Source organism: Solanum lycopersicum, chromosome 1, assembly GCF_036512215.1.
Source record: "Solanum lycopersicum chromosome 1, SLM_r2.1".
In the NCBI taxonomy this organism is placed as follows: Eukaryota; Viridiplantae; Streptophyta; class Magnoliopsida; order Solanales; family Solanaceae; genus Solanum; species Solanum lycopersicum.
This window is the reverse complement of record NC_090800.1, coordinates 54,255,776-54,268,386: the sequence shown is the minus strand read 5'-3', so window position 1 is coordinate 54,268,386 and position 12,611 is coordinate 54,255,776.

Below are 12,611 nucleotides of genomic sequence, written 5' to 3'. Positions count from 1 at the left end.
ACAGAAACCAAGATGATAATGGTAAGGACATGCTTGACACTATTGCAGGAGGATTATATGGTGAGTGCACTTTTCAGGAGATTGTAGAGAAAGTCGAAAGGATTTCCCAAAACAATAAAGCATGGAGTACTCGAAGGTTAGACACTCGAAGAAGCACTTTTTCCGTTTAAGCTTCACCTAGTCAATCAGCCGATGATATTCATGAGAAGGTGTCTTAAATGAGTACAGAAATTGGGTTGGTGTTGAAGTATGTGAGCAGAAGTACCAAAAATATTAATGTTGTGAACTACTTGATTAAGAATCCACCACCGGTTGAAGAATGTTACTATGCAAAGGAGACTTATGTGGTGAATGATCTGATGGAGGGTTCCGATCCAATGACTAAGGCTCCAATAGGGATAATTAACTCCAAGGTCTAGTAAATAAGGTTGGAACTATAGCTACTACAATCAAAAAGGTCAATATGTCTAAGATAGTAATTACAACCGCGACAATAAATACAATCGTAAATACTATGGCAAAAGAAACAATCTGGTTGGACCTTATATTCCTCCTCAATGTTAGGAATCCAGTAATAGGAAAGCTAGAGGTAGTATGTCATGGATACCGGGTAAAATACCAAAAATGGTGAGGTAGTTTGATTCGATTTAAGAAAATGTGAAATAGATGTGAAACAACTTGTCTTGTCTTTGTTAAAAATTTGTCGCACATGCAGTGTTGGTCAAGCAACTTGAGCAGCAAATGAATCAATTGTCTACTACACTGAACAAATGGCAGCCTGGCACACATCATAGCAACATCATTCATATCAAAAAAATTATGGGTATTTTATGTTAGTCACTACTCGAGGGGGTATGTAGACCATTAATTCACCTATGTCGTCCGAGGTTGAAGTTGAGGTTGGTAAAGATTATGATGTCATCGAGGTTAGTGGAGTGTCCAAAATACAATTGAGATGGAAGTGAAGATAACCTAGAAAGTTGTTCCGATGCCTAGACCTCCAACTCTCTTCCCGAAGAGGTTTGCAAAGATGATTGAAGAAGATTGAAGAAGGCAAAAACTGAAAGTTCATTTGTATGTTGAAGAAGCTTTGCATAATTGTGCCATTAATAGATGCTTTAGAGTAGATGCCTAGGTATGCAAAGTTTAGATGGACTCGGTAACTATAAAGAAGGTTGTGAGTTTTGAATATGATGATCGGTTACAACATTGTAGTATTATTACTACACGGTCCCTCACGCAGAAGAAGGAGGATCCTAGTGCCTTCACTATTACTTGTAGCATCGTGTTGTTGAACATTGTTAATGCGCAATATTAGCTGGGTGCGAGCATTTATCGGATTCCATTGCCTATTTACAAGAAGTTAGGACTTTATAACAAAAACCGATTGCGATGCAATTTCTCATGGCTGATAGAACTATGAAGAAGCCAATTGGTGTTCTCCATGAAGTACTAGTGAAAGTTGAATCTTTTACCTTTTTGGTGAATTTTGTGATACTCAACTGTGAGTTTAATTTTGAGGTTTTCATTATCCTCGGGAGACCATTCCTTGCTACTGGGTGAGTCTTTGTTGATATGGAGAAAGGGCAGATGAACTTCCACTTTTAATAATGAAGAAGTGACTTTTTATATCAGTAAATCCATGAAGAAGAATAGTTAGTTAAAGTCGGTATCTGTGGTGATCATATTGAAGAAAGTAATTCTTAACTGCCTATTGAAGAGAGACTGGGTATTGATGCATTTGCAGCGATAATGATAAATTTTTATAGTGATGGTATTCAACACTATAATGAATTTGTCGCCGCAATTGATAGGTTCAAATTCCATTCAAAGCCTAAGAGATTAGAACTAGACATGAAAAATCATGACTCTCCACTCGTAAGACCGTAAGGAGATTCTAACATTTGAGCTTATGCTCTGCCATCACACTTGAGGCATGTATTCTTAGGGAGAAACCATACTTTACTGGTCATCATTGCGGTAGACTTAAATGGGACACAAGTTGAGGCATTGGTTCCGTGTTGAAGAGGTTCAAGAAAGCTATTGGGTAGACTATTGTGGATATTATTAGGATTCCTCCCAACACTTGTTCTTATAAATTCCAACTCATGTCGGAGGGTAAATTAACTTATGCAAGCGGTAGTTAAAAAGAAAATCATCAAGTGGTTAGATGTTGGATTTATTTATTCCATTCCAGATAGTACTTGGGTATCTCTTGTTAACTATGTTCCCAAGAATGTTGGGGTTATTGAGGTACCTAATGAGAGAAACAAACTTGTTCCTGTGCGGCCCATGACTGGATAAAAAGTCTTCTTGGACTACTGAGATTAAATGATTCGATAGAATAGGACCACATCCTTATGTCATTCAATTACCAGATATTGGACTGACTTGCGAATAAGGGTTGGTATTGTTATATTGATGGTTATTTAGGCTACAATAAGTTTTCTATAACTCAAGAAGACCAAGAGAAGCCTTTTTCACATGTCCTTCAAGGACTTTCTGTCACATCCAGGGAACACCTCCTAGAAGTAACCGGTCTTGTCGTCCTCGGAGATTATTAAGACTAACGTCTTAGCATTTGTCATTACATTTCATAGGTTATTTTGCGAAAAATTTAAAAAAATTATCTACTTCTATACTAAGGTTTAAATAGACCTCTCACTTATACATTACATAATATATATATATATATATATATATATATATATGTATGTATGTATATATATATATACACACACACGTATATATAAAGGGAGTTTACATAGACTCCTTGCGTAGGAATCACTACATAGGCTTCTACTTTTATTTCACATTCATAGTATAACAATTTAATATCATACGAAGTCTAGGATAAGTATGACATATAAACCATCTAAAATCGAATACAATGTTCGGTCATAGCCCTTACATTACTTCAATAAAAGCCACATATAGGCATGTACAACAATCATCGTAAATCAAAAGGAAAGAACTAAATGTCTTTAAACTAGAACAACATTAATAGCTAGATAGTGGCATCGTCCTTGAAAGGTGAGGACCTACCGAACATGGATCATGAGGATCCATGTAATCTTCAAATGACCCTTCTAGAAGCTCAACGGACGAAGTCTACATAATTGTAGAAACATATAAATATGGGTTAGTACACACTTATACTTAGTATGGGAATATGCACATAAAATATTTGAAATAACTCTCAAAGGGGTCATTTGTTCAAAACTATGCTAATTTACTTTTGAAAGCCTTATGCACAATCTATAACAGTTATGAGCCAATAGTCACATATTTCTTAAGACAAAACCATATACAAACACTAGACCAACATCATCAAGTATAAAAGTCAACATGTATCATAGCATATTTAAGTACATAACCAAACCTACTTCAGCATCATGATATAACAACAAAGCATATAGAAGATCTTCATAATATTACCACATATACAAGACAGTTACTCATAACCCAACATCAAGTCCGCAAGTGCAATGATCAAGTAAAGCCCCATAATGTTACTCAACCAAGTAAACCCAACAAAGGACCATAAGCAATGTCTAACATGACATAAGATAATATTAAGAGTATTCATCACCATATTTAGCAACATAGACCAATAGCATGTTCATACATAAAACTAACATCATATAGGATCATCTATACGTAAAGTCAATATATGTATAGCACTTACTTTATAAACATAAGAACAACCCTCCAAGACTTCCCTCATGGCCAACTAGTGCAATGTATAGGTAGAATACTGTACCCCTACCTAAACTAATTCAAACCTCTTAGGTCACCCTACTTAGTATTCACATTATTACTTCATTTGACTTTCAGTAACACTTGCCTTAACCGACATAGACCAGACGAGCTAAATGTGGAATCCGATGTCATGAAAACATACACTGAAAGAAGCTGGACTACTTGCCAAGGTAATACCAAATCATGAACATAACATTATCGGTGCATCCACTAGCTAGTATTCCTATGTGGCAACATAGTTCAAGAACTAGGAGATATACTTGGGACCCTCTCGATGCACAATTGTATAAATGTCACAATCTCATGGGAACCATTGTGAACCTACCTTCCCACATTGGAAAGGGACACATCTCACATCTGGTTCACTCGCTGCTAAGCTAGTGTCCTTTTTGAAATGTTTTAAAGCATTTATTAATCTTCGTAACTTCGTATAGGCCATATGATACTACCCTTGTATATTCATATGATTACCTCATTAGGAATTGCATGATTATGTCCTCTCAATACAACCCTTATATGTGAGAGCAACACAGTATCATCATCATGTTATAATAAGGCACATAGGGAATTCATAAACAACCTTATACCATTACATCTTAAAAAGCACACCATCACATAATCAAGACATTTCAATTGCATCATCATACCAACACCTACTAAATATAATACTATGTAATGCTTCAATAGAACTTCATCACCAAGCATAAACCATCACAAATGATGTAAAGATTCAAGATCAAAATGTCTTACCAATTCTCCTTCAACAAGCCATCATCATTGTTCATATCCTCAACCAATAAAATTTCTTCCATCAATAGATGTAAAAGCATCATTCAATAGTAATTAACAGAAGAAATAACTAAATTGCATTATCACTAATCAATTCAACCTGAGTTCATAACCAAGGGTTAGAAAATGTGGGTCAATTCATCATCTATTCCACATACTAAGTTAATTCATCAAGAACCACTGTAATGGAACCATAATACAGCATAATCCAACCGTAATAACCAAAATAAACCATAAAAAATGCAATTTAGAAGATCAAATTCATATTAGGAAGAAATCCACATGAAATCATTTTTTTGAAAACCAATTTCGGAAGAACCATTTGGGGAAAGATACCATACCTTGATATTCCTTGAAGATTTCTCATGAAAAGTAGTACTTTTGCTTCCCTATAACCCTTAGACCTTGGTCTTCTATGGAGTTTCTTTGGGAGAGAGAAAGTAGAGAAAAGGAAGAGCACTTCAGGTTTGGAAATTATTAGGTGTTAAGTGGGGTTTAGGCTTATGGTAGTTTATGTAGTTTCTTGACCAATATAATTAACCAATTCTTTAACACTAATTATACCACCCACTAAATAAATTAATTAAATTAACCAATTAAAACTTAAAAGGAAAAGTTCCATGCCTGACCTACGAGACCTCGATCTATGGGCTGTAGATTAGTCGACGGCCACTGTTCCCCTCAGTCCTGCACGCGTGGTTTGGATCAAAGAGTGTGAATTTGGACCTTTTTGGAAATTGACTAAGTGTCCATCGACGGAGGCATCGACTCCCCCTCGATTAACCTACGCCTCGTCGATGGCAAGCGTAGGTAGCCACTACATTTTGTAAGAGTTTTGCCCAAATGGAAACGTCCTCCTCAAGGACCCCTATATTGGTCCTTGAGGAGTCTTACTAGCACCTCTTTGACTAGTCTCCAAATGTCATAGATGTTTCTTGACGTATTGACTCTAAAACTTCCTAAATGACTCATAAAATTTTTTTTACCTTAAAAAAGTGTTAAAACCCTCATACACTCACGTGAGGCTCTATATTAGGTCTTAGACATTCAGAGTGTTATATTATCCCCCCTTGGGAAACATTCATCCCTGAATGTCACTAAAATCATTGAAGGGAAAGGATAGACTCAATACAAGTATCCCAACAACAACAAAACATTAAAACATGAGTTAGAATCTTAAATCAACATATTAACATGGCATTTGCACATAGCAACTCAAGACATCTTGAAACATATTTCAGAGCTCAACATCACAACATTAGAAATTTCCTTCTCAATAAAAACATGAGCTCATTAACACATAAAGAGTCACTTATGAAAAAAACGCATTTCAAAACACATCAACATTATCAATATCACTATATAAAGGTAACAACATACCGAAATACACAACTAAGTGCAATTCAAGCAAAAGAGCATCTTTTAATGAAAATCTCATTTAGCAAAACTTTCACCATTTTTATGCATATCTTAGAAGAACAAGTCAAATTGAATTTTTATTATTTTTATTCATTATTAGGAACAAATAACCATAATTAGAGAAGTGATGAGTATATCAGGATTTCATGTTGGCCACGACCTCCCATGTTTCTCCCTCAACTACGTGGTTCTTCCATAAAACCTTTACGGAAGTCACCTCCTTGTTCATCAACTTTTTCATTTGTCGATCAAGGATTTCAACTGGAAAGTCTTCATAGGATAGATTCTCATCCACATCAAGTACTTCAGTAAGAAGAATGGACTCGGGGTCGCCAATTAACTTCTTAAGCTTCGATACATGGAATACCGAGTGAACCTAAGATAACTCACTAGGTAATCTCAACTCATATGCAACCTTACCAACCCTTTTACAAAATTTCATAGGGACCCACATGATGAGGTGTCAACTTGTCCTTATTTTCAAATCTCATCACCCCTTTCATGGGTGAAATTTTTAAGTACACCTTATCACCTTCACTTCTTACATGAAACTTGACAGAAATCTTAGAGAAACATAAGATTTTCCATCAATAGGTGAGAGAATAAAGTAGAAGAGGAATGAATTATTCAAAGTGGAATAAAGGAAAAAAGTTGGTTTATCAAACTAGTTCTTTGGTGTCGACAATCTTTCATAACAACATCATTGAGAAAGGTTGGCCCATGTCCTTTGTCTAATGAACGTCTCTCGTGATTCCTCAAGACTTCTAAATGATCATTAGAAATGTTACCTCGAGTTCTAGTAAGTATACTTGCGGAGTTCAAATATAGGTAATAATAATAATGGTTTCAAAATAAATAATATAACAGAATTTAAGTTTTAAAGATGAAGTCGTTCAACTTGTCTTAATCTGGTTGACATCTCATAACCTTTTTTCATTGTGTCAAGCAATCTGTATCATAAAAATAATGTGTTGTAAATCATGACTAAGTAAAATGAATAAATATAGAAATGAGTAAGAGTAGAAATCATCTGAATTATGATGACGTTTTTGTGGGTCTAATGATATTGTGACGTCATATTTTTTTAAAATGAAAAACTCTTAGTTTTTGAGAGACTCATTTATGTTTGCTTTGTCTTGCTAATCTGACCCTCTTTTAGTGTCGGGTTTACAATCTTGTTCGGTATTGAAATGTAGATTTATAGAAATTTTGAGGACCATACAAAAAATATTGCCCAGTATAAAACATAGGACTCCTGAACTTTTTTGTCATTTTTGAAATCCTCTCAAAAGAATTGTCCAAATTGCAACTTTGACTTGACCCCTAATTATGACTTGTTGGAGAAAGTCCTTTTCTAATGAATTTTGAGTTTCTCTCAAAATTTTATTTAACTTTCCATTATAAAAGGGGTATTAAAATCTTACTGGGAATATGACCGAGCTGGTGTGACACGTACATATCTCGCTAAGCAAGAATCAGGTTAAACGATGTTCCAATATATCTAAAAAGTGCTTAGAAAGGAAATTAAATCATAATGTGCGATTATAAGAAAATAAAATGACAATTAAAAAAATATAAAAAACAATAACTTCAAGACAAAGTTGAAAGACACCAACATTATATTTTGCAAAAACTTCATTCTTCTTTGTAATTGATTACACCAACATTTACTCTTTCTGATTGGGCAATGGGTTGGTTTTCACATTCCATGGATATTTTGCAAGATTTATCACTTTGTTGAAAATAAGTTCTTGATCTTTTTATTCAAGTGTGATACATTTCTCGTTATCATTTTCAGTAACTCTTGAGTTGTAAGCACAACGTTTACTTGGGTCATACCAATCTACCGAAGTATTCACAACCTTGGCCGCTTTCAACCCATCAAAAGTATAAGTCAATGGTTTCGACAATGGAATGATGACTCAGGAAGTTTTTCTTTCAATGTTTGGATGAGGCACATTATTTTGAAGATTTTGCATTGGTCCTTGAAAAGAATAAGTTGAATTCAGGTTGTAGATAGGGTATTATGAAGTACGATATACTGAAGGGTGTTGACAATTATATAATGTAGATCATCAATTCATTACCATCATAACTGATTTATCTATTTTCTTTCGACTTTTGAATGAGCCGGTTCAGAATGTTTTATTAGTGAACTGCCATGTGATCAGACATTGTACTCTCCCACTCTTGATATCATCTTCAATTATTTCTCCGGCTTTAATAACCTCAAGAAATGTCTTTTCATCCATTATCACTATTCGATCATACTATTCTAAGTCTTGTGCTTTAATGATGTAGGTTGTAATTTCTTACAAACAAGAAGCTTCTTATTCAGTTTCGGCCAAGTTCAAAAAACTAATAATTTTCAGATCAACGCGTGGAAATTTAAGAAACTCTTAAATAAGAAAAAATTAATACTTAGACTTAGTTTTAAGTCTACTTAACCAATTCATAGATTCAAGTTTAAAAATTAGAAAATTGATAGCCATAAACAAGTCTTCTCTAATTCTTCAAATTTTCTTCGTTAGTCTTGACTTCAACATCAAAAAGTGTCGTTTGTCACTTGGCTTCTATTCTATCCTAAAAGACGCAAATATGACAATTTTCTTTGCTTTGCTCTTAAAATATCAATTCATTGTCGCAGTCACTTCACAAAAATATGTCACGTTCACTTCATGCGATTAATTGTAAAAAAGATCAACTGCCTACAACATTGGTTGCTTCATTCAAATGTAACCACCGCCTTATAATTGTATCTGCCTTGTAGAAGAATGACTCTCCATGTGGACATGCTTTGGAGATGGAAAAGCGGTAAATATTTATTTCTGCCTCCAATTTTATTTTGTGCCTAAGCCTCCAAAAAAATTATAGTTCTGCACAATTTCATATTCACATATTTTTCTATTGCTATATCTAAAAATGAATTACAATTGAAGTAGGAATTTTAATCCCACTCAGTTTCATATTAAGATATCTCTTCTATTGTCTTGGCCAAAAAGGTATTATAATTGAACTAGGAAGTCTAATTCAACTATATTTCATATTCATATATATTTTGTTGTCCTATCAAAAAAAGAATTTAATTGAAGGAATGTATTCCCAACACATGAGATCTATAAATCGACACATTATGTCAACAATTTTGACTTCAATTACAGATTGTGAGCTATGACGAATTCGAGCTATGACGAAGGAGGCATCAGAAATGTAATCTCCTTCATTGTTTTTCAGATTTTTGTCAGTTTTTTTTCAGATTGACATGTTTGCCGTAAAAAAATCATATCTAATTTTACAAGCGTCCACATCATGAATGGTTTGGTTTTTTCAGAAACTAAACTTCTCGATCTCTAACATATCCAAAATTCAGAACTTGTTATCTTCATAATTTTTCTGGATTATTTTTTAAAATAGGCTCTTGATTTTGTCATGCTAAAAATTTTAGATTTGTGCGGCTTTACTAAAATCTCATATCTTTATATAGGAACGACGAAGTCACAAGACACTTGATTATTCTGAATCTAGACCAAATGTATCACAAATTCAAAATTTAAAATCTTTGGTATTGTTTCAGATATGATTACAAATTCATCTTCAGATTTTGCTGCACCAAAAGGTTAAAATTTACGCGATGACATACACAAAATTGTATCTCAAAGTAGAAGTATCAAAATTGCAATTAGCTTGATAATTCAGAAACTAGACACAATAGGCTGCAACATATCGGAAAATTAAGATTAAAATTATTTAATAATATTGTTGTAGACAATTTTATAAGTCAATTTTAAATTCTATCACATATATGATTTCAAATATTCGTTGCGTCGCATAATATGTTTTATATATTGATGTCGGAGTGTCATAAATAAAAAGGTTTATTATATCTCGAAACAATACATCACGGGCTTCATTCCATGTCTTAAACATCTTGATGTGCAACAACATCTCCATTAGTTGTATTTTCTTTGTATTGTCCATTTTTGTGTGAGTGTGTCTTTTTTTGTAGAGAATGATTACACAAAAAATTGATCTAGAGGTGTGAAGGGTTGTGTTTAACGTCCCCTCCTTGAAGATAACCAACTTAAGGCTTTACAAGATGCTGGATACTTGAGCACAATGTTTCGAGGGATGTGTTTAATACCCCCCGCTTTTGAGATCACTCAATGAAGGCTTTTCTAGATCATGAATAATTGAGTATAATATGTGAAGGGATGTGTTTAACGTCCATGGCTTGTAGATAACTAACCGAATGCTCTACTAGATCCTGAATACTTGAGCATAAGGTGTGAAGGGATGTGTTTAACTCCCCCGCCTTGGAGATCACTAAATAGAGGCTTTACTAGATCCTGAATACTTGAGCATAAGGTGTGAAACGACAAATGTTTTCTAGCTTAAGGTATGAAAATTTAAAGATCCATTTAAGGATAAATTTCGTGAAAGCCAACATAAGGTTTAAAGGAACAAATCTTGACCATCTTTAAGCATGAAATATAAAGATATTTTTAAGGATAAACCTGTAAAATATGTCAACTAAAGGTGCAAAATTACACAACTTGTCCGCCTTTAGGAATGAGGATTTAAAAATCCATCAAAGGATAAATATATGAGAAGGTAGCTTAAGGTGCAAAGGGATAAATCTTGTGCACGTTATGACATGTGAATTTGAAGATTCATTTAAGCATAAATTCGTGATAAGGACAGATTAAGGTGCAAAGAATGAATCTCGTCAACCTTAAGGTATGGAAATTTAAAGATCCACTTAAGGATAAATTCGCAAAAAGTCGGGCTTCAAGTGTTATGGTACAAATCTAGTTCACCTTATGGCATGATAATCTAAAGATCCATTTATTGATAAATTCATGAAAAGGCAAGCTTAAGGTGCAAAGGGAAAAATATTTCCACCATAAGGCATGAAAATTCAACAACGTCCATATTTGGAGTATTTGAAGACTTTAACTTGAAAACATGAAGTTTGAAGACTTTAACTTGCATTCTTAATGATTTGAAGAATTCTACTTACATACTTGGAGGATTTGTACACTTCAACTTCAGTAATTGATGAATTTTAAGACTTCAATTTGCATACTTGATGGATTTGAAGACATCAACATGCATACTTTGAGTATTTGAAGACTTCAACTTGCATATTTAAAGTGTTTGAATACATAAACTTGCAAAACCAAAGGATTTGAAGACTTCTACTTGCATCCTTGAAGAATATGAAAAATATTTACTTACATATTTGGATATTTTGAAGACTTCAACTTGAATACTTGAAAAAAGCATAAAAACTTAAACTTCCATACTATCACAGCCCAGGGGTATCCCTAGAAGTAACAAGGCACATACAACCCCCAAAGGCTCCATGTAAGGCACTTAACATATCATAATAAAAGAGTAGAACAATAAAGGGTATAAGTGATTATCAAGTCCAAAATTTTGATAAATGAAAGATGAAGTGTAGACTTCTCTCAATATAGTAATCTATTACAATATTCAGAATAGGAGAGCGACATACATCGTATACAATATAATCCAAAAGAAATACAAGATATTAACTACAATGACATAACAACCGTCCCCTAAAAAAGGGACTCACCAACAATTTTGGAGAATAAGAAAATACAAGAGTTATCCACAACATGATGACCTTCACAACCGGACCCTACACTGGGGGAAAATGTTGGAAAAGTAGGTTGTAGTACAATCATGCACCAAGTATGATAGTCATGCATAAATATCTTGAAAACATGCTAAAAGGAAATTTCATTTGAATTCATGAAACTTACTAAGTTAAAACACCATTATGAAGATTGTGGTAAATCATAAGTCATAAGCATATTCATTACATAGATCATCATAGCATAAAATAAAATAGCATAAATACCCTCAAAGCATACTTGTGCAACACATGAATAAAACCCCTTTGATCTTACAATTCTTATTAAATATTCTTGAGTAACCATATTTCATAATTAATATTCTTGTTCATATTGTTGCTATAGTGGGGAATAAGACATAAGCGACATAGACCATGTGAGCTTACACGGAATTCCGAAACACCTCGAAAATGCAATAACCTAAGCTAGATCCTCATATTATGAATAATGACTTAAAAATGGTTAAAGTGATGTTTTTATACCTAAAGTACTGTAATTAACCAGTTTATTGTATTAGAGTCTAAAATTCAAGGGACGACCAAGACATTCAGAAACTAGTCTTTTATGTGTGGGTGTGTTCTAGTATGTTGTTCATGTTTTATGTGTTTTTTGGTATCTAAAATCAGTAGAGGTTATCCTACTTTTTTAAAAATACTGTTTAGAGTAAACAAGTTCGGTCACGACTCTCCAAGAACCAACCTAAGGATCTTTGAGGAGGACACAAGCCTTGGCCAATAAGCTGCAGAGGTAGCGCACAAGCAAAGGTTTTGAGAACTAGTCTGTGCCGCGGACCTACTCCACAAAGGAAAATTTTTTTTATCAACATAATGAACGTTATCATGGAATTATCTTTCTCAAAAAATATTTTTCCAGAAACTTCATTTAAAACCTCAGGGGCGCGGACTTGTTCCGCAACGAAAATTTAGAAAAAAAAAGTGAAGTTAGACTTAGTTAAAAAGTTCAACTAGTGAAGGGGTGTTT